General features: G+C 39.6%; 1 long non-coding RNA gene across 2 annotated transcripts in view; it reads left to right on the top strand.

Moving 5' to 3' along the window:
* Nucleotides 1–24,847, top strand: part of LOC109574772 (uncharacterized) — a 211,364-nt gene that overhangs the window by 56,303 nt on the left and 130,214 nt on the right. For both annotated transcript variants that reach the window (XR_011562420.1, XR_011562421.1), the window contains exon 3: nucleotides 18,032–18,171. This is a non-coding gene — a long non-coding RNA (uncharacterized lncRNA). The remainder of the gene's footprint in view (nucleotides 1–18,031; nucleotides 18,172–24,847) is intronic.

The raw sequence follows: 24,847 nt of genomic DNA, 5'->3' as shown, positions 1-24,847 counted from the left end.
GGTGTCTACTCTGGGCAGGCCCAGCTGGCTCAGCTTCTCTGAACTACCTCATTGTTACAATGCTTTCCTATTACACAATAAAAAGATAGGTGAAGCTCAGGGGCCATGTTGCCACACCAACTTCCTTTGTAAATTGCTGGACAATTTCGGGGTTGACTCTCCTTGGGTTGGTTGGGTGGGGCAAGAAAAGTAGAGGTGCTTGGTGAAAAACATGTTAACCAAAGGCCACCCCCCGGGGTCCAAGAACAAATCATGAACCCATTAGAAAAAATGTAGCCAGATGAAGTATTGTGATTAAATAATGATGCTTTTGAACTGTGGTGTTGGAGAAGCCTCTTGAGGGTCCCTTGGACTGCAAGGACGTCCAACCAGTCCATCCTAAAGGAAATCAGTCCTGGGTGTTCATTGGAAGGACTGATGCTAAAGCTGAAACTCCAATACTTTGGCCACCTGATTCGAAGAACTGACTCATTGGAAAAGACCCTGATGCTGGGAGGGATTGGGGGCAGGAGGAGAAGGGGACCGACAGAGGATGAAATGGCTGGATGGCATCACCAATTCAATGGACATGAGTTTGAGTGAACTCCAAGAGTTGGTGATGGACAGGGAGGCTTGGCGTGCTGTGATTCATGCGATCGCCAAGAGTCGGACATGACTGAGCGACTGACCTGAACTGAATGTTTCTTGACATCCATCAACATTTGTGTTTTAATTAAGTAGATAAAATGTATTTGTGTATAACTAAATCCATAAGTTAACCTCAAAGCCTTTTAACTGTTTGTTTATTTATTTTTGGTTGTGCTGGGTCTTGGATGCTGCACTGGCTTTTCTCTATCTGCCGTGAGCGGGGGCTACTCTCTGGTTGCAGCAGGCTTCTCACTGTGGTGGCTTCTCTTGTTGTGGAGCATGGGCTCTAGGGCACGTGGGCTTCAGTGGTTGTGGCTCCTGAGCTCCAGAGCACAGGCTCAGTTGTTGTGGTGCATGGGCTTAGTTGCTTGACAGCATGTGAAATCTTCCCGGATCAGGGATTAAACCCATTTTCCTGCACTGGCATGTGGATTCTTCACTACTGTGCCACCAGGGAAGTCCCTAACCTCAAAATTTTAAAGGAAACCATTTACATATATAGTTAGAGAGTGAAACCACAAGAGGGAAAAGCATCAGATCTCATGTTTTAAGTGAATGATTGATTATCATTTTAGAGGGATAATAAACATAGATTATTTAGAATTACCTGGTGTTATGAACTGAATTGTATCTCTCCAAAATTCATATGTGGAAGCCCTATCTCCCAATCTGACTGTATTTAGAGATAAGGCTTATGAAGGTAATTAGATTTAATAAGGTCATAAGGAGGAAACCTTAACCCCTTAGGACTGATATCCCTAATTAGAAGAGGAAGAAGCACCAAGAATGCATATCCGAAGAGAAAGGGCCTTGTGAGGGCTAGAAGGGGGCCATCTACAAGTCACAGATTATGGTCTCACCAGAAGCCAACCCTGCCAAGCCCTTGATCTTGCACTTCCAACCTCCAGAAGTGGTAAGAAAAATAATGCTTGTGTTTAAGTCATCAGCCTGTGACATTTTGTTATGGAAACCCAAGTCAGCTAATACAACTGGGTTGATTTTTCACGGGTCTGAAGTTTATAACATTTGCCTAATAGAACTGTGGGCTTCCCAGATGGCTTAGTGGTAAAGAATCTGCCTGCCAATGTAGGAGACATGGATTCGATCCTGGGCCGGGAAGATCCCCTCCCTGGAGAAGGAAATAGCAACCCACTCATGTATTCTTGCCTAAAGATTCCCATGGACAGAGAAGCCTGGTGGGCTATAGTCCATGGGGTCACAAAAGAGACATGACTTGGAAACTAAGAAACAACAACACTAGAACTGTAGATCTACCAGATAAGACAGGTCCTATAACGTGAACACAGCTAAGTGATCTTGTGGGGCCACTTTTTGTAGTATTCATGCACAGCTTATTACAGAGGGTTGCATTAATATGCCCAAACATTATTACTGATTATACCTATAATTAGTTTATATAGCAATAGAGTCTTTGCTTATCTATCAGTCTCTATGTCTTGCTGGGCCAATAGAAAAAGATCTATACTAAAGGAAAAACATAAATTGGTTTCCCTTTACATTTGGAAAGCCAAGGGATGCTGTTTCTTCTTGAAGATAAATTCATTCCATTACTGCTCATGCATTTTCAGAACAAAATGTCTAAATCTAATATCTGAGTCTTCTTACTAAGTCTTCCTATAGTCTCACTCCCAGGTTCCACTGCTGCTGCTGCTGCTGCTAAGTCGCTTCAGTCGTGTCCAACTCTGTGCGACCCCATAGATGGCAGCCCACCAGGTTCCCCTGTCCCTGGGATTTTCCAGGCAAGAGTACTGGAGTGGGGTGCCATTGCCTTCTCTGCCCAGGTTCCACTAACCTAGGGTAAAATGTCATACTAATAGTAGTGTTAGTTACTAGTCATGTCTGACCCTTTGCGACCCCACTGATAGCCTGCCAGGGTGTTCTGACCATGGGATCTCCATGCAAGAACACTGGATTGGATTGCCATTCCCTTCTCCAGAGGATCTTCCCAACCCAGGGATCGAACCCAGATCTCCTGTGTTGCAGGCAGGTTCTTTACTGTCTGAGCTACAGGGAAGTTCTACTAAAGGTTATATTCAATTGTCTGCCTCAGTCCTTTCCAGGAATTTGAGGAAGCTTAATTTCACTTACCTCAAAATTCCCTTTCAATTATTGTTAATATTTTTAAATGATGCTAAATATTAATATTTTTAAATTTAAAAACAACTTTTATTTTTTAGAGATATATACTGAAATATTTATAGATGAAAGGATAACATGCTTGGCACTTGCTTCAAAATCCAGGGATGGGAGCTATAGATATAACGAGTTCAGTCATGAGTAGAAAATTTTTGAAGTTTTGTGATTGGTGCAGGAATGTAATATATAATTTACTAAAATCTTGTATAAATTTGAAAAATTTCATAACAAGTTAAATAGTTTTTCTGTGAAGAGCAAGAAACCCCAGGGATGTGATGTGTGTGCTCTGAAACGGGATTGCTGGCTCATCAAGGCCATCATGTATATTGCATGTCCAAGTTATGACCTGATCAATCCTCATCCCTATATTACTGGCTCCTATAATGCTAAGGTGAGGCTCTTCAGCTTCTCTCCAGCAATCACTTGACTGAAGCTATGATCTATTACCAGTGACAGGTCTTTCATAACACCTCACCTATCCTTAGATTTTATCTCACCCTTAGAAATACAGCTCTTTTTCTGTCCGTTCAGTTCAGTTCAGTTGCTCAGTCATGTCCAACTCTTTGCGACCCCGTGGACTGCAGTACGCCAGGCCTCCTACTCCATCACCAACTCCTGGAGCTTACTCAAACTCATGGCCATTGAGTCAGTGATGCTATCCAACCGTCTCATCCTCTGTCATCCCTTCTCCTCCTGCCTTCAATCTTTCCCAGCATCAGGGTCTTTTCCAATGAGTCAGTTCTTCAAATCAGGTGTCCAAAGTATTGGAGTTTCAGCTTTAGCATCAGTCCTTCCAATGAATATTCAGGACTGATCTCCTTCAGGATGGACTGGTTTGATCTCCTTGCAGTCCAAGGGACTCTCAAGAGTCTTCTCCAACACCACAGTTCAAAAGCATCAATTCTTCGGCGCTCAGCTTTCTTTATAGTCCGACTCTCACATCCATACATGACTGCTGGAAAAACCATAACCTTGACTAGACAGACCTTTGTTGGCAAAATAATGTCTCTGCTTTTTAATGTGCTGTCTAGGTTTCTGTGTGTTAGGCTTTTCTTAGTTCATAAATGTCACCATTCTGTTGAGAGTCTAGGATAGAAGTATCAGTTCACTGACAGAACATCTTACTGTTCTCAAAATCATTTTTCTTTGTTAATTCTCTTAACTATCCCTGCCTTCTTTCCTCCCTTCTCCACTTCCAGTAAGTGTTAGACAAAGCTTGTGGTCATTGATTCTCTACAACCAGAGTGTACATCCATTCCCTCCAGTATTCTCTCTGGAGAGAAAGGTTGACCTTTATTGCTCAACTTCTTAGAGATAAGTCTTTATCTCTCACTCAGTATATGAGCCCTAATTCAAACAAAGCCCCTATTGGCTCCAGGTCATGCAGCTCTACAATTCATTTATAGCTGTCTGAATTCTTAGTGTCCACATGCACAAACACACACACAGCAATAGAAGACTTCTAAAACCTTTCTGACTATGACACTTGGCCAATCCAATTATACATCATCCATGGGATGAGTGACGTATTTGAAGAGACTGATATTCTGGGTAGCTAATGATTACACCTCCATAAAAAAATAGACTCCTGCCAACTGGACAGTTAGATCTGGATTCATTCTGGAATGGTTCTGGTGTCAAGCTTGTAAACATAGCCTACACGTTTTGGGGTTCTAGAATTTAAGAACGACCTTCTGTGTTTCTCTAAGAACATAATGTTCTTTGGAGACATAGGAAGTGTTGGTGATGGAGCAGACAGCCTCTGCTGAAAGCCCATATGTTCAGCACTGACACAGAGGCTGGCATGGCAAGAGTGGGCGGAGTGCACTGTCATACCAAGCTGGCATTCGTAATCTCAAAGAACAGGCTGTGACCTTGATGACAGAATTATGCTGCTTGCCTTTCTCCTCTCGAGCTTACACAGTATACTCTGAAAATGTCTACTTTGGTAAGGTTTATTCAGGAGACAAGACAGTCTCCTAGTAACAACTGAATTCTAGAATTGGAAATCAAAGTATCACCATATGCATTAGAATGATTAAATTTACTGAACATTCTTCCAAGGAGAACAGTTTGTTTCTGACTCATTCCTAGTACCTTTTTTTTTTTTTCTTTGACTGTTCATCCCTAAGAGAGGGGACCATTTAAGACTATTAATGACTAATGAAACTTTAATCATACTCTGATACACAGACTATTTAGCCATAAAGCAGCTTCTTAGGGGGTGGTGTACTGGAGTGGGAGAAACATAGTTTGGAACATTTTCCTGTGAAACAGCAATATTTCTGTCAAGGATACATTCAATTGGAAAAAGATTTCAGGAAAAACATGGCCTGGCTTTATGTGATAAACTCCCTGATAGATAGTTTCCTTCCTGAAAATAAAGGTCCTTGGTGAAACTAGCCCACGCCTTCCCATGGCAATAATCTTAGTTGGTATTTAAGAACACTTATAGGCAGATAGTTCTTCTTCATAGCTAAGCTCCCTTTCTTCCCTATTTCCTTTTTTCAGGCCTGGAGGAAATGGAACACTCTAGTCACATTTTCTTCATTCAAATAAATGAAGACAGTTCTTTTATATCCAAGATAAATAACTATAATTTCTTAAGTGTTGACTTAAAGGGCTTGTTTTCTCATTCTTTGGTTATACTTTTTTCTTGGACCCTTAATTTGTTTTTATGTGTAAGTTTCTGAGACCCCCAAATAGACAAACACATAGTATTCTAAGTCCTGAATACTTTCTAAAGGGGTGAATCATTTCTCCCTCCTGTTGTATTATTTTTAAATAATGCATTGAAATTTATAGTCAGCATCTTGATGCTTGATTTTCTGCTATAGTCCTGGGAAGACAATAGCATACGTTGCATAAAATTTCTCAGTACTTGCATATTCACATTTTAAAATTCTGATTTGCCTGCTGATTTTAATCTGTCAATTCAAAGGATGATTATTTTCTTTTTGAGAATATAATGTATTGTTTGGGTAAAAATCAAGCTCATTTTCCTAAACATTAGTATTAAACCTGGGAATTAAAATTTAGGCATCTTATTACCATCTCTTTAAACTCATTTCAGACTATGGATTTTGTTGACCATACCACTATGAAAAGATAAATTCAAAACCCCAAAATCTCCCCTTCATGAGAAAGATGAACCATCAGGTTTTTCACTGTGATATTATTTTATTTCAAGCAATGTGATTTGCTAGGGGAATGTTTAAGTGATGCTGTAATTGAATAAATAAAACCCAACCCAAACATAACTTTGTAAAGTTACAGATTCTGTATTTATATTCTCATGATGTATCATACTGCCAAGCTGTACATCCAGATTTTTGCCCATGGACTTCTTCCACTCAACACAGCTGCTTTGGTGCCCCTTTCAAATTTACTTTGAAAACTCTCCATCATAGTTACCTTTTTTCATTCTTATCTTTTAGTACTTAAATGTTCTTTAGTCCAAGATAGTCATTTTTAAAAATTGTTCCCAGAAAATGAAGGTTCTTTATGACTTTACTTTAGATTTTAGTTAGCATTTTGATCTTGTCTGTGAAACCTTGATCAGAGATCAGCATAGAAAATAAGCAAAAATGAGCTTTTCTTTATTGAAGACAGGATGTTAGTTCAGATACTTGTTTGCAACATTCACTTAAGAACACTAAGTGAATTACCTCTCCTTTATTCCAGGGAATACAAATATGAACTGCAGATATGCTTATATATGTACCAGAATTCTCTGTTATTGGCCTTTTGGAAATACCAGTGAAATAAGAAGTACAGACTAGTAATACATGCTGATTTGGTATTTATCTTTCTGATATCACAATCTAGAGGCCTAACAACGTTTCTCCAGGCTGATTCAGAGTACTGGGACCAGTGCTATGGGAAGTCATCAGTGGAGATGCAGAATACACAAGCTCACCACTGGTAGTGACAGAGTGCATGTTAGTATGGCACCCCACTCACCACAAGTCCATTCACATCCATTCTATCTTCTGATCCTCATAACATTCCCATGAGCAGGTAGGGTGATTCCCGGGTAAACAGGTCAGAAAGATTAGGGACTCTTATGAGTTCACGCAGTGACTCAAGCACTGTCCAGTGCCCTTCCAGTTAGACTTTAGCCTCTCAAAAGAGGCTTGTTTTTAATTTTTTTTTTAAATTGAAGTATAGTTGATTTACAATTTTGTGTTAATTTTAGATCTACAGCACAGAAACACATACACACACACGTATGTATACTGTCCATGGAATTCTCCAGTCAAGAATACTGGAGTGGGTAACCATTCCCTTCTCTAGGGGATCTTCCCGACCCAGGGGTCAAACCCAGGTCTCTTGCATTGCAAGCAGATTCTATACCATCTGAGCCATCAGGGACACCCGTATGTATGTATACACTATACACACACACACACACACACAGAAATTATGTCACTAAGTGATAAAAATGACTTGTCGGAAGACCAAAGAGAAGACCAGAGACATATTAGGATAGGTTTATGCCAGCAGGGACTATTGTCCATGTAAGACTAAGCTACACTAAGGAAACCAATTTATGAGAATTCAGAATTCCATCAAGCTCAAAAGTCTTCACTATCAGCTATTTACATGTAATTCAAGCCAAAAAAAATACTATAGTAATCTGCATGGATGTTTAGTTGATATTAGAGTTAGTTGATGTTTATAACCTCAATGGTGATAGACTGTGTAGCAGTCCCATTTATACCCTTTTCAAAGAGATCAGGGCTGGTGATAAGATTCCAGATGGTGTTCTAGCCAAGCTCTCTGGTTGTTAATACCCTCTAGTACCGCTAAGAAGACAATTCCTAACATTGCGTAGTTCCTTCAGTGATCATGGAGAACAGCTGTCCTGATGTTCCCAGATGTTGGCTAAAATCATTGGTTCAAATAATCCATGTTAACATGGATGTTAATTGACTTCCATGGAATTGTCTCACAACCATGTGAAGATTTAAATCTCAGTATCAAAGTGTTTAGGAGAATCCAGGCTACATTGTAAATATGTTTGTGTTAAAATAATGAGTAAATAACTCTTGATTACTTTTAAACAGAATTTTGGCTTATTACAGCAACAGGCTTGAAAATTAAAATTAAAACCCATAATTGAATTATTAATTAAGATTTGTGATCTTAAGAGGAAATTTTATTTTACATACTGTTTGGAAACTTAAAAAATACCAAGTTCCACAATGTTTTCAATTTAGTTAGATTTATAAAAAATTTATTATTCAAGAGAATTTTATTTACTTCAGAGAACAAAGTGCCTGAAAAGGAAATGAAATATAAAATGCAGTTAAAATTTTTGAACTAAGTTTTTCAGTGGGAACCCTTTCAAAGTGTTCTTTATTAAATTTGCTAGACATAGAGTAATAACACTTGGCTAAACTTAAAAGCTTAAGAAATAACTATTTTTTAATCTAAAACTTTAGTATTTTTTAAACAAAAGTAAACCTCTGGGTGTTTTTCTGCTCAGCACAAAAATCACTCTCAAGGGTACCATTAACCTCTTTAACACTGCATTGTACTATGTGAAATCCATTTATTTTAGTATTTTCCTTAATTTTTTCTTCAAATATTTCCAGTATGTTTATCCTAATTCCCTAAGAAAAATCTGGAGAATACTTTGGTGCCTAATAAACATGCAAAATTTCACCATACAAAAAAGAAATATTGAAACCTGTCACCAAAATGATAGCTCCCTTGAAAACATCACTGTAAATCAGGGAAGTCTGGTTCAACTCAAACAGCACCAAGGGATCCATAAGGAACGACTGACTTGCTGCATCCCTCAAATCAATTGCTATAGACCCATCCAGCCCCTTTCACACAGTCCACACAGATGTACACATATCTCTCAAAGAGCTGGCCACCCAAATTGAGATCTCAGAATCTCATCTAATTTTAGTCTAGCTTACATATCCAGGATTTTGTTTGTGAAAACAAAACTTGAGAAAGCCCAATAATTGTGAAAGAGTTATGTTTCAGGATTTTTTTTTTTTAAGATTTTCAAATTCCTTGTTCCATTTTAATTATGAAAAAAAAAATCTTTCATGGAAGGGGAACATGTGGTCTACAGTTTTAGCCTTTGGCCACAATTGCAGTTTCTGAGAAAGCTTTTGATCTATGAGCTTGTATTGAGTGTCAGTTATATGAGTAAAGAATTTGGAAAGAGCTTCTCCTTTCTGGGATGAACAAGGGATCTCTGCCTCTGTATCTACCCTATCAGTGTGGTATGTATATGTGTATAGGTGTGCATGAAAATGTGCTATTTTGAGGGTAAGAGAGACTAGCCTTGAGAGCTTTCAAATGGAAAGTAGACTTCACTAGACTGTGTCATCACCGCTTAATTATCTCCTAGTCTTCAAGGAGCTTTCCTGAGACAAAAATAGATGCTAATACTCTAGTCTCCTCTTGACACTCATGAAACTAGATACAAATCACTAGGACCTTCACTAATACTGTGAAAAATCTGAACTCCTCCATGATTGTGTCAAAGCAAGGAGTACAGGAACCTCAGGAATGCCGTCTCTTCCTCATTCTCTTCTTCAACATCTCCTGAATGTGCATATAATTGGCTAAACCAAAAATGCAGATCCTGACTCCAGTGTGCTATGGTGTTTTTCCGGCTGGGTATGGTCATATCTGGTCTTTACGCCTGGAGATGGTGACCACTGCCTCTAAAAGGTGTGACTCTCTACAGGTGCTATGTACACAACCCAAGCTTACCTTTTTCTCCCAAGTTCAGAATCAAAAAAGGGGGGTGAATAACAATGGAACAGATGGAAATTGAGGACAATGCTTTTTTAGGTTCTATGAGCTAAGTGTAAATCACACTATTTCTGCCATCTTTACTCTCTGAGAAGTCTGTAAAATGAAGAGCTATAACATGCTGACAGTAGAAGCCAAGGTTTTCACCTCAGACAGGTCCCTGGAGCTTACCCTATTTACTGTGAAGGACCATTCTCTTGTCCTCCGCTTTCCTTCCTAGTTTTGTCTGCCACGCTGTCCACCTACATGATGATCAGAAAGCTCGAATTTACTGTAGAAGTAAGAAAGCTATTGAAGTTACCATGAGCAAGATGTGGTTATACCCCTTAGTTGAAGAACTGAAATGAGTTCATGCACTTTATTTTTATACCAATGAGGTAAGATACATATTTTACATCTTGATGTTGTTTTTTAGTCACAAAGTCGTGCCTGAGTCTTGTGACCCATGGACTATAGTCCACCAGGCTCCTTTGTCCGTCGGATTTCCCAGGCAAGAATACTAGAGTGAGTTGTCATTTCCTTCTCCAGGGGATCTTCCTAACCCAGTGGGCTGAACCTGCATCTCCTGTACTGTGGGCAGAATTTTTACTTTTTTTTTTTTTAACCACTGAAACACCAGGAAAGCCCTTTTACATCTTCACTTCAGTTCAATTGAGTTCAGTCTCTCAGACGTGTCCGACTCTTTGCAACCCCATGAATCGCAGCATGCCAGGCCTCCCTGTCCATCATCAACACCCGGAGTTCACTCAGACTCACGTCCATCAAGTCAGTGATGCCATCCAGCCATCTCATCCTCTGTCGTCCCCTTCTCCTCCTGCCCCCAGTCCTTCCCAGCATCAGAGTCTTTTCCAATGAGTCAACTCTTCGCATGAGGTGGCCAAACATCTTACTATGTGACGAATGTAAGTTTGGAATATACTTATTTTCTTATTTGAGTCACCATTTAAAGTGTGAAAATGTCAGTCATTCAGTCATGTCTGACTCTTTGTGACCCCATGGACTGTAGCCTGCCAGGATCCTCTGTCCATGAAATTCTCCAGGCCAAGAATACTGGAGTGGGGTGCCATTCCCATCTCCAGCAGAGTCTTTCTGACCCAGGGATAAAACCTGGGTCTCCCACATTAAAAGCAGATTCATAATTAAAAGTTGAATGATATAAACCTGCAATTAAATAAGTTATATTAACGATAAGGGCGATCAGTACTAAAAGCTTGTCCCTTTCTAATTGTTTTACTACATTTTACCAGTATCTATGTTTTTGAGGTTATTCATGCTTATGCTATCTATGTGGAGTAAATATAATGGTGTATTACAGCACATTGATCCCAGTTCCATGTTCATTGACATCAGCTTGATATCAGCTATGTCAACAGTCTTTACCCTGAATGAAAAAGTGAAAGAAAGAAATTGAAAGTCACGTAGTCGTGTCCAACTCTTTACCACCCCGTGGACTTTACAGTCCATGGAATTCTCCAGGCCAGAATACTGGGGTGGGTAGCCTTTCCCTTCTCTAGAGGATCTTTCCAACCCAGGGATCAAATCTATGTCTCCCACATTGTGAGCAGATTCTTTACCAGCTGAACCACAAGGGAAGCCCAAGAATATTGGAATGGGAAGCCTATCCCTTCTCCAGCAGATCTTCCCAACCCAGGAATCAAACCAGGGTCTCCTGCATTGCAGGCAGATTCTTTACCAACTGAGGTATCAGGGAAGCTTTACCCTGAAGGAAACTGGAAAATGCAACAAATTAGACATTTTTCCCTCCTGAGAGTCAGTGGTTCAATATGTCCTGGCATAGTGCAGGAAGGATATTCCTGAGAACCAGTGAAGACGCACATCCTCTGCTCACAGAATTTCTAACTAAATCAGGCTACATTTGGTTCTTTGGGTTCTGAAATGGCAACCTTATTCAGGAGAAAGTTTCCAGTCTTTGAAAAAGTGGTATTTCAAAAATATGGCATAGAGGTTACCCCCAGGTTCTGATTCAGTGGGTTGGTGAGGGCTGCACAGTATGAGCACAAGGTCCTATGTGTCATTGGGAAATGAGATCACATTTGCAAGCAAACACCCATCAGAGGATGTCTCAGTCACCCTCTGCTTCATTTTGATAGAAAAGAAAGTAGATGAAAAAATTATTACCACTTCAAATAAGTCATCGACTTTCTAAATAAAGACTGGGATAATTAGACCTGAAAATACCTGTAGTTTTAAAATGAGAAGAACAATAGGACTCTGTTTCTGCTTTGCAGTGGCTGCATTACAAAAACCCAACAGTTATCTGCTTTCAATTGTTATCCCTCATGAAAGAGGAGATAAAATGAAGAGGGAAAAACAGGAGAGGCAAAGAGAATCACTTTCAGAAAGTCAGTAATAGTTAAGAGCAAAGACATCAAAGTCTGCTGTTAAGTCATAATTATGATGTTTAGGTGATGAATAAAAAGAATTATGGATGGTTCCCAGTTAAATATATTCTTAGAGCTATTTACATAATTCAAGGCATCCACCAGAACAGTAATAAAACACATACAATGTAATCAGTCAGTTCAGTTCAGTTGCTCAGTCGTGTCTGACTGTTTGCGACCCCATGGACGGCAGCACGCCAAGCCTCCCTGCCCATCACCAACTCCCAGAGTTCACACAAACTCATGTCCATCAAGTTGGTGATGCCATCCAACCATCTCATCCTCTATTGTCCCCTTCTCCTCCTGCCTTCAGCCTTTCCCAGAATCAGGGTCTTTTCCCAGGAGTTGGTTCTTCCCATCAGATGGCCAAAGTATTGGATTTTCATCTTTAGCATCAGTCCTTCCAATTAATATTCAGGACTGATTTCCTTTAGGATGGACTGGTTGGATCTCCTTGCAGTCCAAGGGACCCCGCTTGGGGCTGGTGCACTGGGACGACCCAGAGGGATGGTATGAGGAGGGAGGAGGGTTCAGGATGGGAAACACATGTATACCTGTGGCAGATTCATTTTGATATATGGCAAAACCAATACAATATTGTAAAGTTAAATTAAATAAAATTTTTTAAAAAAGAAAAAAAAAAAAAAAAAAGAATCTTCTCCAACATCACAGTTCAAAAGCATCTATTCTTCAGCACTCAGCTTTCTTTATAGTCCAACTCTCATACCCATAAATGACTACTGGAAAAAACCATAGCTTTGACTAGACAGACATTTGTTGGCAAAGTAATACCTCTGCTTTTTAATATGCTGTCTAGGTTGGTCGTAACTTTCTTCCAAGGAGCAAGTGTCTTTTCATTTCATGGCTGCAGTCACCATCCACAGTGATTTGGAACCCCCAAATACAAAGTCTGTCACTGTTTCCACTGTCTCCCTATCTATTTGCCATGAAGTGATGGGACCAGCTGTAAAGAACAATTATATTCTAGATAATGAAATGTTATTCCTCTAGCACGAAATATTAAACACATCACTATACTCTAATAACATTTTTTTAAAGATAAATGAAAACAGTTAGACTCAAATATAAAACGCCTGAGAGTATATACGGTATTTGTTAGGTTTTACGCTGATCAAATCAAGTAACTTCTTCTCACCTTCATATTGTGAAAAAGTCCATTATAATGCAAAAGAGACCCTTCTTCATGTGAGATGTGTTGGATAATGGAACCAGCTAGTGATCCTTGACGATAAGTGGCCAACTTTATAGAGTACTGAGCACAGTGATTTCTGAAGGTTAGGGAACACAGTAAAAGCGGCCCCATACTGTGTGCCAGATTGTATTACTGGAGTTGTGTATGGCTCTCCAAACAACACAGCTGTGCTGTCCATATCGTCCTGCCTATACCTTTAATAGGAATGCCACTCTATACAGTGAGAGATGTTTTTCAGGGTGTTGCCAGCTTTCATGGAATTTTCCAACCTGCGTTTATTCCAGTGAGTGACTGGTAGCAGCAGGCCAGGTTGTGACTCTAGAATAAGGTCAAATGTCGGTGAAACCTGGGCCAAAATGGCCTCGTCACTGTTCTTACTTTTCTATTGTCTTAAAAACTGCTAACCAACTACTGACCAAAGGTATTTCCATGCTCACGTAGAATACAAAACGTGCAGTTTTGTTGTGCTGTGCTGCTGATAGCGCAGTGATCTTCATCAGTATATCCGTGCAGTCACAGAAGTCTGCTCAGCTTCAGGACTAATATACTTTTTGGTTAAATATTGAAAGATACTGATGAGGTTACAAGATAAATTTTATTCTCATGAAAATCTGTTGTATTTCTTCCAACTATCTTTTCATTTACTCATAAATTTACGTTCAACATTCTTGCTTTCTGGTTTGGCCTACCAGCTCTGCTATGAATTATTTGTGGATTTACTAGCTGGAGCCACCCTGACTTGAAAGATGAGTTAGATGGATTTTCATTCTGTTCCACTATTGAGCCTCTCAGCATCACGGGTGCCGAGTTCTTGCTTCCACTGAGATAATACATTTTATAAAGTATCTCACTATAGTACCCTAGTCTTTTGTTAGGGCACACACACACACACACACACTCTTGCACATGTGCACAAACATTCACAAGCACAACAAAGGAGATGTGGCAGACTTGACTGAAAGTTTGGGAGAAAAGTGCAGTGACTGATGTTCAGACCCACATACCAAAGTAACCGAAAACAGAATCTTCCTGTCTTCAGAAATCCTTCAGCTTTATCCCACGTTATTTGTGTGTTCTCGCTCTTTTAACGCTCATGTCGTTTTCTTCTCTGTTTCTTTTTACTTCCAAATCCTGGTTATTTATAACACAGCAGTGTTTAGGTCTCCCCAATTGGTTTCCTAATGACCCGACTTTTGTCCCTAATACCTTATTAAGGTGTCCCCTTCTAAAAAACACCCCGTTGCCTCATTAAGAGAATGTGTAGCTCTAGCTGTCATCTTAATAACTTTTAACTCTGCCACATAAACCTGAGTCAGTCATGCAGTCAATAAATAGCTGACTAAACACCCAAGTTGTGTGAAGGGTTACATAAATGATCTTCACTTCTGTGTGAAGTGAATACCTGTTCTCAGGTATAGAAATACCACAGCCAGTACTTCCATCCCCCAAAATGCTCATAAAGGTCCCCAGATATTTAGTATTATGCAGGAGAAGGCAATGGCAACCCACTCCAGTACTTTTGCCTGGAAAATCCCATGGACAGAGGAGCCTGGTAGGCTGCAGTCCATGAGGTCGCTAAGAGTCGGACATGATTGAGTGACTTCACTTTTACTTTTTTCACTTTCATGCATTGGAGAAGGAAATGGCAACCCACTCCAGTGTTCCTGCCTGGAGAATCCCAGGGACGGGCGAGCCTGATGAGCTGCCGTGTACGGGGTTGCACAGAGCTGGACACGACTGAAGCAACTTAGCAGTAGCAGCAGCAGTAGGAGAAGGCAATGGCAACCCACTCCAGTACTTTTGCCTGGAAAATCCCATGGACGGAGGAGCCTGGTGGGCTGCAGTCCATGAGGTCGCTAAGAGTCGGACACGATTGAGTGACTTCACTTTTACTTTTCACTTTCACGCATTGGAGAAGGAAATGGCAACCCACTCCAGTGTTCTTCCCTGGAGAATCCCAGGGACAGAGGAGCATAGTGGGCTGCCGTCTATGGGGTCACACAGAGTCGAATACGACTGAAGCAACTTAGCAGCAGCAGCAGCATTGTTGGTACCACATGGGACCTTTAACACTCTCTCTTACAACCTTCCTTTCCTTCTTGGGAATATCTTAAATAGAGGAAAAATAATAACTAGAGTTACTTTGGGAAGTTCATTTAACAAAACATTGCAAATGCCATGTACAATATATGGACTTCAAAGTTAAGCATATTTAATACCAGCAGTTGGATTCTCACTCTGACTTTGACTTGGCTCTGTGTCCACAAACAAATTGCCTGAGCCTCGATAACTCTAAAATTAATGATCAAGTCCCCACTTCAAAAAATTATATTGAAAATTAAAAATAAAAACTTTCAGTAAATTTCTTAACACCATTCCAGGAATGCAGTGTTTAATAAATATTAGTTATTATTATTTATTAACTTTATTGAAATATCAAGCATGATGTGGATCAACATGTAGAGGCAGAGAGAACTCCTCTGAGCCTTCGTTGTGCAAAAGCAATTGTTCTGTCCCCGTGGCATGGATGCTCTAGTCTTTCTATGTGGACATGGAAGGTGGAGCGGTCACTTTGCTTCTCTGTGTTGTGTGGCAGCTCCTCACACTGGATCTCAGAAGCAGCCAAGGATGACTTTTCGCTCCCACCTTGGTCAAACCATCGCTCTCCTTTGGAGTGTGCCTCCAGTGAAGATCAGGGCTCCCCGAGTGGACAGAAGAGTCTGGTGGGTTACAGTCCATAGGGTTACAAAGAGTGGGACATGCGTGAGTGACCAACACACTTCCACTGAGGACCAGCACTGTCTTTCCTCCCTAGTTACCTCAGAGGCGGGGGTGAGGGGATATCGGTCTCTTCAGTTTCTATCCCGGCTACCTAGTTATTATAATAGATGCTAAATATTATTTTCTATTTCTCCCACCATTATTACTGACCCCATTTTTAACCACAGTCTGCTGTCAGTTTCACACATAGTACAGCTGAAAAGTCTCTGGCCACAGAATTTCAGTTGTCTTTATCATCATGAAAGCCCCCAACACAGCAGGCTCTCTATTTCATATCTGCTGAGCAAAAGAGGGTAATGTCTGCCGTGATTTGTCTGCTGTCTCCCCTCCCAGGGACTGTCCTTCACTGGGCCGACACCAGCCCATCTCCACTTGCACCACCGTCCCGGCCTGCTGCTCCTGGCCAGCGCCAGGGAGCTCAGTTTGGTCCTCTCCTCCTCACAGCTCTTTTTATTCCCTGCAGAGGACTGCTGGAGTCCAGCCCTTCAAAGTCTTACTCAGATACAAGCGTTAACCGCTGTTCATCTTTGAAACATTACTATATTTATTAGTCTTTTATTTACAATCTCAACACTTGCTATATTAAAGAAATAGTTCTTGAAAACTCGTAATTGTTTAAAAGGGAAAAGTAATCTCTTAAAAATGATTACTCTCTCCTCTGAGCCCTGGTTATCCTTTTAACTGCTTCCTCACTTCACCTCGAACATGACTGAGCAACTAACACACACACACACACACAAGGATACATACATCAGATCAGATCAGTCGCTCAGTTGTGTCCGACTCTTTGTGACCCCATGAATCGCAGCAAGCCCGGCCTCCCTGTCCATCACCGACTCCCGGAGTTCACTCAGACTCACGTCCATTGAGTCAGCGATGCCATCCAGCCATCTCATCCTCTGTCGTCCCCTTCTCCTCTTGCCCCCAATCCCTCCCAGCATCAGTCTTTTCCAACGAGTCAACTCTTCGCATGAGGTGGCCAAAGTACTGGAGTTTCAGCTTTAGCATCATTCCTTCCAAAGAAATCCCAGGGCTGATCTCCTTCAGAATGGATACATACATACGTCTAACAAATATTTCTTCCCTTAAAACTTTTTTCTATTTTTAAAAGTTATTTTATGTTTTTGTTTTTTAAATTTTTATCTAATGTTCCTGTAACAATAGTTAAGTTGTATCATTATTAATTATATAATGGGTCAGCTTGATATGATACCTCAGGATCCAGCTTAATTATATATATATACACATATGCTTTTTCTTCAATTTTTATATATGATTATACATAATATATGTTTTTAAATGTATTTGTTGTTGTTTAGTACCTAAGTTGTGTCTGACTCTTTGTGACCTCGTGGACTATGGCTCACTAGGCTTCTCTGTTCATGGGATCTTCCAGGCGAGAATACCAGAGTGGGTTGCCACTTCCTACTCCTAGGGATCTTCCTGACCTAAGGACAGAATTCACATCTTTTACATTGGCAAGCACTGGCAGCCGCATTCTTTACTACTGAAGTATGCTTATATATTTTTTTTATATTAGGATTTTATATAAGTATATTAAGTATCCTTAGTGCATAAGGTTATTCAAGGAATAATGATGGTAAAGGCCATCAGCTGCATGTGTAAGGTGATGAAGGTTTTTTTGTTTTGTTTTGTTTATTAAGGGGAAAAGAGACCAAATTTGTGTTAGAATAAAATATCAAGTTGATCCATAACATCCAAGAACAGAGAGAAGAATAAAAGTTGAATGTGTAGAATGTTAGGAAAGTATATAAAATACTGCCAACAAAGACCTCTCCACACTACTTTGGAAAGAAAGAAAGAAACCTGATTTATTGTTAAGTATAACAGAGTACATAGCCCTTAAGAGATGATCAAGGCACTATAAAATTTCACACAATTTATACAACAGAGCAGATTCAGAGTTCACTGGGAACTGAAGAAAGTAATCACTTTATCTGTGTCCTTCTGAAAGAATAATATAACTTATCTCCTCAAAAGACAGGGGTTACATCATGAGATTAACTCCTAGGCTAATTCTGGAGCTGTCTGTTTACATCTGCAGGGATTATGAAGCCCTCGACCTTGGAGAAATTTCTTCATTGTAAAACTGGACCCTGGACCTATCTGGCTCCTGGAGAAATTTACTTACCTTTCAAAGACCCACTATGTCATCAAGGAGATCTTTTAAGAGAGGAGGAGGAGGTAAGAAGGGAAGAGGAGGCAGCTGCCACTTCTGCCTGTGTTTATGCAGAGTTTGCAAATCATCACTTTAACACATAAGGCTGTGGAAAGGTGTGGTTAGCCTCAGCACTTCTCTTCAATCTGACTCTGTTTTGATGGGCTCTTCCATTAAATCATGTTTTAAGAAGCTTGTGAATCGTTTACTGTCAAACAATATTTTGATTTAAAATAGATTAGGTTTTCTTCTTGTTAAAATGAGAAGTATTTGGTCTTTTCTTATTAAGGGATGGCAGAGCCATACTTGAATACTGTGTAATCAGCCCATATTATAGAGATGACCGGATAAGGCAATGGCACCCCACTTCAGTACTTTTGCCTAGAAAATCCCATGGACGGAGGAGCCTGGTATGCTGCAGTACATGGGGTCACTAGAGTCAGACACGACTGAGCGACTTCACTTTCACTTTTCACTTTCATGCATTGGAGAAGGAAATGGCAACCCACTCCAGTGTTCTTGCCTGGAGAATCCCAAGGACGGGAGGCCTCGTGGGCTGCCGTCTATGGGGTCGCACAGAGTCGGACACGACTGAAGCGACACAGCAGCAGCAGCAGCATAGAGATGATGATTCTCAAGAGAAAGTTTTTACTTTTCTGCTGGCCTTACCATCCTAATTATTAAAAAGATAAATAACTGAAGCTTATAAATTCTGAAAGAATCATTTATGATTGTGTTACTTTTTCCATGTGTATTTTAAAATACCATCCTGTCATTTTAACAGGTCATTAAGCTACAACCATTTGTTGTTATCAGGTACCCATCCTTCTACTGTAACCAAGTAACCAAATATCCCTTCAAAATTGTTTTGATTTTGCTTTCCTAAATCAGATCCTAAGTTTGGAAAAGTTAAATTCTCAAGTATTTTTTGAAATTAAAATTGCCTTTGTTATTTCTCCATCCTGTCTTTGATTTTCCAGGCCCTGGAAAATTATAAGACATTTTCGTTTCACTTATAAAAAGAAAGATGAGAATAATTATTAATTTGGGAGGCTCAATATTTATTAATTAGCTCAACACTATTGTAAGAACCAGACGGCGAGAGCTATAAATCAAAAGAGAAGTTTGGCCTTCCGTGTCATTGATTTTGTAGATAACATATTGCTAATATAAATGTTCAAAAGATCGTACACCCTGCAGAATTGAATTGGAGGCCCTCGGTACCCTATCACTGTCTGTTTCATTGGTTAGGTCCCAATCAGAAAGCTGTGCTTTGCAGCCAAGTCGAGAATTTTATTTTCTTCCATTTTGTTATTATTAGTTACTACAATAGATTAACTGTTACTCTTTAGCCTTATCACAAGTGGTTTCTGCTTTTTCACTGATGCTTGTCTGAAGGGTCTGCTATAAGTTTCAAGCTAGAATTTATTTTTCGGCCAAATAGAGAGCCCTCCCAGAGCCCTGTGAAAAGGACTCTACCTGATATTCCTAACTATTGGTATTTCTATAAAAAATGTGGGTATAGACTTAAAGCTGATAGCTGGGATATCTTTAAGATGGCTTTCTGAGAATCCCAGCAAATTGAGTCTTTTTAATCAAAAGAAATGATTCTGTTAAAACAGGGCTGACCTAAGATCTAGCAGAATAAGAATGACTTACATCAAACTGATGAAAAAAATTAACTGTGATTTTTCCTTAAAAATTATTATTGTTTTAATGTTCTATTTTCTGGTTAGTATATAAGAAAGAACCTTGCTTTCTTATTTACTTTATTGCTAACCCTCAATTTGTTGTTACTCAGTCACTAAGCTGTGTCCAACTCTTCCCAACCCCATGGACTGCAGTACACTGGTTTCCTGGTCCTTCTCTATCTCCTGGAGTTTGCTCAAACTTGTGTCCATTGAGTCCTTGATACCATCCACTCATCTCATCTTTTGTCACCACCTTCCCCACTTTCCTCAATCTTTCACAACGTCAGGGTCTTTTCCAATGAGTTGACTCTTTGCATCATGTGGCCAAAGTATTGGAGCTTCAGTTTAAGCATCAGTCCTTCCAATGAATATTCATGGATGATTTCCTTTAGGATTGACTGATTTGATCTCCTTGCTATCCAAGGGACTCTCAAGAATCTTCTCCAGCACCACAATTCGAATCCTCAATTTAGTAGACTATGATTTGTAACTGAAATGAAACATTTTTTTAAAAAGTCCTATCTGATTCTCACTGATATCTCAGAATTCTGGAACAAATACTGGGCTTCATTACTTTTCACGTCAATATATTTACTTTCAGGTTCAGTAAGAATCTGTTCTCCTATTTACCAGGATTTAAGCAGACAAAATGATTGTGCAAGTGCTGTAGTTGGTGTGTCATATTAGAGAGGAGTACTCATTTAATCAGCTATGAGAACCTCCCCATTAAGAGACAAGGGTTGCCTTTCTTTATGAAGTTAATGCCTGCAAAATCCTCTAGGGAGAACAGGCCTGGTACCTGGCTCACTGGGTTCCAGTTCACAGGGAATGAGGAAGGTCACTTCCTGCCAGGCCAGGGACCTTGGCTTCATTTAGGAACTTTGAGGAAAGAGAAGCAGATGAGAAAAGTTTCTTGGGTTTGGTTTTCTCTCCTTGGGTAGAAGAGCAAATGATTAGAAGTGTTTGAAAGTTAAATCTGAGCTTCTTTATAAAAATGTCCAGGAGGAAGTTAATCCTTTGGCTCCAGTAGTTGCTTGATACCAAATACCTGCAACTTCAAGAGCACATTCAAGGAGGCTCACAGGAGTAATTAACTCTTCTTGTTCTGCGTATGGTAATAGCCAAAATATGAGGCCAGCCTTTTTGGTTTTTAGTGTAATCAAGAATACTCTTTGCCACTTATTATGACCAAAATCAGAGACTTGAAATAAATATTATCTAAAATCTAAAACTAAGTAAAAATTGAGGGAGGCATATCCTTTGTTACTAAGATCTTGTTTAACAAGTTTACCAGGTGAGCATTTAATTCTCTAGCAGTATGCTCTTATGTTCAACTCATTGTTTGCTATTTAATTTGGCCCCAAAACATGTTAATTATATATTTATGTCCAATAAGAAAGATAACCTCAAAGTAGATTGCCTTTGCCCTATAGCACCCTAGTAGTTTTTATTTAACCCAACAATCTTCCTTCCTTCCTTCTTCCCTCCCTCCTCCCCTCCTTGCCTCCTTCTCTCCTTTCCTCCTTCCCATCCCTTCATGTTTCTTTCTCTCCTTCCCCTACTTCCTCCCAATTTCCTTTCTTTCTTTTTGTTTTTAAAAACATGTTTATGAATATCCAGTTCCTCAAATATCTTTGGAATTAGCTTTGCCATCTTACTAGATTCTTCATTATTAAGTTTTTCACATGTGTAGATTTTATATTTATAGGAGAATCGTTTATTCAACTTTCTGGAAATTATACTTTTATACTCTCAAATAACACACATGAGAATCTGTTTATTTTGACTCTGATCACAGCCTCTCCTGCATTTCTCCTGCAAATGAAAAAAATATATATCATGGATATTTACCTATATTTGAATTTATAATATTGTTCTCCTGCTTCTAAGGAGATGAGGTAGTTTACATTTAAAATGACAATGCAGCCTGTTTGAGCTCACATGGAATTTACTGTTGAATTTGAAAAATGTCTGGCAAATGAGTGGGAGATACCCATCAGAATACCATTTTCATGATGCTCCAGGAAACTTTTTGGCACCTAGTAGATTCCAGAGCACAGAGTGCCATTTGGTGTTATACTTTTGCTGTATTGGCATTTTCAACAGTGGCATCTGCAGTGCTACCCTAGGGAGTGGGTGGTACCCAGTAGGAACTAGTGATACCCAGAAGGAGGTAGTGGCCACCACCAGAAGCAACAGTGGAATCTAACGTGCTGGTGGTACCCCACACAGTGGGAGCAACCTTTGAAGGAGACAGCTGGTCTATTGGCACTGGAGGCAGTTGGGAAGGGAATTAAGCTAATGTAGTCCAAGTGCATTCCTGATTATAACTTGCTAGAAAGAGAAATCTTGGCATAAGTACTGCTTTAAGGATGTCTCTTGAATATCATTAATCTGAAATTCACGTTTGACAGGAGTTCTCTGGAGAATGACTGAGGGCTTCTATTTCAAGTTTTATTATTAATTGTCAAGAAACATGCATCCTCCAAGCAGTGAAGCAGCAGTGTTGTTGTTCTTTTTGGAAATTAAGGAACCTGAATGTTTTTACCTAAACAGAGCACAGAACGTCCCCTGTAGGAGCTGAGTCACAGCATACCTACAGGTGGAGTCCACGACATCTTCAGAAAAGAGATTCAAACCTGCCCCAAAGTGCAAACACTGAAGCTAGGGAGCAATCACCCGTCAGTGGATTAGGAATCACTTGATAGTTAGGATGTCTGCAGATAGATGTTTTCTCCTTCTCCTTTTCACATTTTAGAAGATGGAAGAAAATAAAGTTATTCATGAGCCTATTCAGTTAAACTGACAAACATGCTGCATTACCTGAAAGAAAATTAGATAAGTGTAGCAATTACTTACAGACTGTGTCATTAACACTTCTGGGAAATCAGTGGATGAAAGGTACTGTTAATGACAGTGAGAATACATACTGCTACTGTGGAAAGTGCAAGGGGTTTGCTAAGTGAAATTATTAAATAATCTCCACTGTTGAGTGAATGGTTTCAGTCCTAAGTATTCCTGTTGTTTTCCTCTTATACCAATTATATCAATTAGACTCTTGAGAGCAAAATGGAAACAGAGTAAGTAATAATAGCTTGCTGGGAACCCAATGTTTTAAGCTTCCTTTGACTAAAGGTATTATCAAATCCATTGGTTTTAAGGCACATAAATTCTGTTTCTGAGAAAAATCTGCCTCTTGAATTATCTCCCATTTGCTAAAATATGTGGTGAATATTGCACCTAAGCAACATTAGATTTTAGAGACTGCAAGCTAAAACCATTTTCCTTGTCAGATACACTGGTGTTTAAGAGGGTTGTGATCTTCATGACTAAGGGTAGGAGAAGATTCTGATTGGCCTGAGAAAGGGGAGGAGGGGAGGGCCTGGGAAGAAACTGTCAATCTGCTGTTCAATTCCATAATAACTCAAGCATTTGATGGTTGCTGAAGCTCAGTATTATGAGAGAGAGATCAAGGAGAATTCCTATCAGATATTTTAACACAAACAGAAAGAATGTAACCATTCTTTTTGTCTTACACAGTATTCATTGTGTTTGTATAAAAGGGAGGTGCAGTTTTTATAGACTCCATGAATTCTAATACAGTTGATCAGGGTGGTAGGGACTCAGAGAACTGGTCCATCTGTTTCATAAAAAGACAAAGTACACAGAGAAGGTGTTCTGGAAGTCCCATATTAACTCAGTTACAGAGCTAGAACCAGAACCTCGGTTTCTGGATTCATCATCAGGGTTCTTTCCCAGAACATATTGAGCTACCAAAGAAAGTTGTGCAAGAATATTCAAACAAGTCAACATTTCTTCTTCTTCTCTCTGATCAGAGTGTAATTCATCTTTCTTGTTCTACATTTTACGTTTTAGATTTGATTATGCTTGTGTCCACGTAGATTCTTGCTGCTGTATGAGAAACAGATTCAGTTCTCTGTAAGCTGGAAAAATGTCTTCGACTTTAATTTCTTTCCTTCCTCCCAAACACAATGATTTCTAGTCTACATCCACCACCTATTTTAATTCAAAGTTCCGTTAGAGTATTAAGTGATAGGAGGCAAGTAATTTCATCACGAGTACCAGGTCAAGTCAAAATAGTTGTCTGGACAAAAGTTTAGAAAGATTCTGAGCAGCACAGATGATCTAAACAAGCAAGCAACATGATTATATTAACCAGTGCTACCTATTAGGATGATGAGATAAGGGGTGAGAATGGTTTTTAAGATTTTCAGTTGCTGCTTCAAAGGAACCAAAAGCATAAGACTTGAGATTCAGAGATGGGACTGTACAGTATGTCTTCTTTTGATGGAATGTTACTCTAATGTGCCTGAAAGACAGAATGTATTAAAGACATGTAAAGGAAGCTGTCCAAGGCAGTGGTCATATTGCAGGCAGCCTAGTTTACTGGGCTCTGGAGTTTGGACACTGCTAAAACCATCAGGTATTTAGGTCACATGCATGGCAAGATCGAAACCATTTTATAGGAATATTAACTGAGGGGCAACGTGTAGGGACAAGAGGGAAAAATTAAATAGCACAATCACAGGCTGCTTCAAAAGGCTGGGTGAGAGGCTGTGAACACCTGGACCCTAGAACCTTGATTGTAAACCTAGAAAAGATGGAGTGGATATGAATGACACCGTGGCGGTGGAGTCGGTAGTAACCAGTGTCCAACAAGATGACTGGATAATGGAAAAGATGGGTCAAAGTAAACCCAACGTTCAAGCCTGAATTGTTATTTTGTTATTAACTGTAATGGGAGGAGTTACAGGTAGAATCAAGGATAAAATCTGGTGGATTTTCTTTATTAAATTTATTTCTTCTCACTCAAGAGTTAATTATCTCAGAATTGTAGGATATTCATGTGAAAAGTGACCTTAAGAGACATATGTTCAAACAAAATCATGCTTGAGGGCGCTTCTATTTTTTTCATATCTATCATCTTTAGTAAATACATCTTTATGTCTTCATTTTCATTTCTAGACAGCTTGCAAAATATTCTAGGATA

The sequence above is a fragment of the Bos indicus genome, chromosome 20 (genome assembly GCF_029378745.1).
Source record: "Bos indicus isolate NIAB-ARS_2022 breed Sahiwal x Tharparkar chromosome 20, NIAB-ARS_B.indTharparkar_mat_pri_1.0, whole genome shotgun sequence".
Lineage (NCBI taxonomy): Eukaryota > Metazoa > Chordata > Mammalia > Artiodactyla > Bovidae > Bos > Bos indicus.
This window is presented reverse-complemented; position numbering and strand designations above follow the sequence as displayed.